Below are 3,054 nucleotides of genomic sequence, written 5' to 3'. Positions count from 1 at the left end.
AATCCCTGAGTGTTTCCCTAGGACTGACTCTGAGAGAAACCTGGGGGTTGGGCTTTGAGGCCAAATAATAGCGAGTGTCCCCGATGGACTGAGGAAGTATTTAGATGAATTCTCCATAAAGGGAAACACCTCAGCACCCATTCATCTGCGTGGAGTGGGGCTTCAAATCTCCCCACCACACAAGGTTGGGTTCCAGTATCCTGAGGGTGGGGTAGTTCCTCCAACTGACATCAGCGTCTTGGTTTGAATAGAATCCCTTTGCTTGTCTTCCCTGATGGTTTGCCTAGGCCAGTGTGTGGTTGAAAGTGGGATTTGGGATCTAAAACTAAGTATTAGCGTGTGCCTCTCCATGGGTAGTGGAGATGTTTAAACTACAACCCACAACTTGGGAATTACTGTGACCCCTGAAAAATGCGTGTGCTATGTTTCCCCACGTCCAGCACACACAGGAAGAAGTGTTCTGGGGTTGTGAGTGTGGGAAGGTTCCTCCAACAGACAGCAGCACCTGGGTTGTAATAGAATCCCTTAGCTTGACTTCCCTAAGTGTTTTCCTAGGCCTAGCAGTAAGCGATGGTGGGGGATGGGCTCTAAAGCCAAGTATTAGCGAGTGCATCTCTGTGGGGAGTGGAGGGTTTTAAACTACTTCCCCAACCTTGGAACACCTGTGCCCCATAAATATGCGTGGAATCTGTTTCCCCACCTCCAGCACACACACGGAGACGTGCTCAGGTATCCTGATTGTGGGGAGGCTCCTCCAAATGACAGCAGCTCCTGGGTTCTAAAAGAATCCCTTAGCTTGTCTTCCCTGATGGCATTCCTAGCCTGGAGAGTGGGGGAAAGTGGGGGTTGGGCTCTAAACCAAGTATAAGCGAGAGCCTATCCATGGGATGTGGGTTTTTAACCTACAACCCACAACCATGGAATAAATGTGCCCCCTGAAAGATGCTTTGACTGTTTCCCTACATCCAGCACACACACGAAGATGTGTTCTTGTATTCTGAGTGTGGGGAAGTTCCTCAAACTGACAGCACCACCTGGATTCTAGTAGTATCCCTTAGCTTCTGTTCCCTGAGTGTTCTTTTAGGCCAGGCCATGAGGGAAAGCTGGGGGTTGGGCTTGGAGGCCACGTAGCAGTGAGTGCCCCCTGATCCATTGAGGAAGTACTTAGAGGACTTGTCCCTAAAGGGAACACCTTTTCCTGCATTCATCTGGGTGCAGTGGGGCTGCACAACTCTCCCACACCTAAGAATGTGTTCTGGAATTCTGAGTGCAGGGAAGTTCCTCCAACTGACAGCAGCGCCTGGGTTCTAATTGAATCCCTTTGCTTGTCTTCCCTGATGGAAAGCCTAGGCGGGAGTGCGGGGGAAAGTGTGGTTTGGGCTCCAAAACCAAGTATTTGCGATGACCTCTCTATGGTTTGTGGAGGTGTTTAAACTACATCCCTAACCTGGGAACACCTGTGCCCCCATAAAGATCCGTGGAGTCTGTTTCCACACCTCCAGCACACACACGAACACTTGCACAGTTATCCTGAGAGTGGGCAGCCTCCTCCAACTGAGAGCAGGGCCTTGGTTCTTATAAAATCGCTTAACTTGTCTACCCTGTTTGGTTGCCTTATACGGAGTGCTGGGGAAAGTGTGGGTTGGGCTCTAAATCCAAGTATTAGCAAGTGCTTCTCCATGGGATTTGGAGGTTATTAACCAAAAGCCCACAACATGGGAATACCTGTGCTCCTTGAAAAAAGCGTGGACTCTGTATCCCCACCACCAGAACACACATGAAGAAGTTTTCTGCTATCCTGAGTGTGGGCTGGCAATTTCAGGTGACAGAAGCGGCTGGGTTCTAATAGAATCCCTTAGCTTGTAATCCCTGAGTGTTTCCCTAGGACTGACTCTGAGAGAAACCTGGGGGTTGGGCTTTGAGGCCAAATAGTAGCGAGTGTCCCCGATGGACTGAGGAAGTATTTAGATGAATTCTCCATAAAGGGAAACACCTGAGCACCCATTCATCTGCGTGGAGTGGGGCTTCAAATCTCCCCACCACACAAGGTTGGGTTCCAGTGTCCTGAGGGTGGGGTAGTTCCTCCAACTGACATCAGCGTCTTGGTTTGAATAGAATCCCTTTGCTTGTCTTCCCTGATGGTTTGCCTAGGCCAGTGTGTGGTTGAAAGTGGGATTTGGGATCTAAAACTAAGTATTAGCGTGTGCCTCTCCATGGGTAGTGGAGATGTTTAAACTACAACCCACAACTTGGGAATTACTGTGACCCCTGAAAAATGCGTGTGCTATGTTTCCCCACGTCCAGCACACACAGGAAGAAGTGTTCTGGGGTTGTGAGTGTGGGAAGGTTCCTCCAACAGACAGCAGCACCTGGGTTGTAATAGAATCCCTTAGCTTGACTTCCCTAAGTGTTTTCCTAGGCCTAGCAGTAAGCGATGGTGGGGGATGGGCTCTAAAGCCAAGTATTAGCGAGTGCATCTCTGTGGGGAGTGGAGGGTTTTAAACTACTTCCCCAACCTTGGAACACCTGTGCCCCATAAAGATGCGTGGAATCTGTTTCCCCACCTCCAGCACACACACGGAGACGTGCTCAGGTATCCTGATTGTGGGGAGGCTCCTCCAAATGACAGCAGCTCCTGGGTTCTAAAAGAATCCCTTAGCTTGTCTTCCCTGATGGCATTCCTAGCCTGGAGAGTGGGGGAAAGTGGGGGTTGGGCTCTAAACCAAGTATAAGCGAGAGCCTATCCATGGGATGTGGGTTTTTAACCTACAACCCACAACCATGGAATAAATGTGCCCCCTGAAAGATGCTTTGACTGTTTCCCTACATCCAGCACACACACGAAGATGTGTTCTTGTATTCTGAGTGTGGGGAAGTTCCTCAAACTGACAGCAGCACCTGGATTCTATTAGTATCCCTTAGCTTCTGTTCCCTGAGTGTTCTTTTAGGCCAGGCCATGAGGGAAAGCTGGGGGTTGGGCTTGGAGGCCACGTAGCAGTGAGTGCCCCCTGATCCATTGAGGAAGTACTTAGAGGACTTGTCCCTAAAGGGAAC

Source organism: Vicugna pacos, unplaced genomic scaffold (assembly GCF_048564905.1).
Source record: "Vicugna pacos unplaced genomic scaffold, VicPac4 scaffold_17, whole genome shotgun sequence".
Taxonomy (NCBI): Eukaryota; Metazoa; Chordata; class Mammalia; order Artiodactyla; family Camelidae; genus Vicugna; species Vicugna pacos.
Note: the sequence above shows the minus strand (reverse complement) of the source record.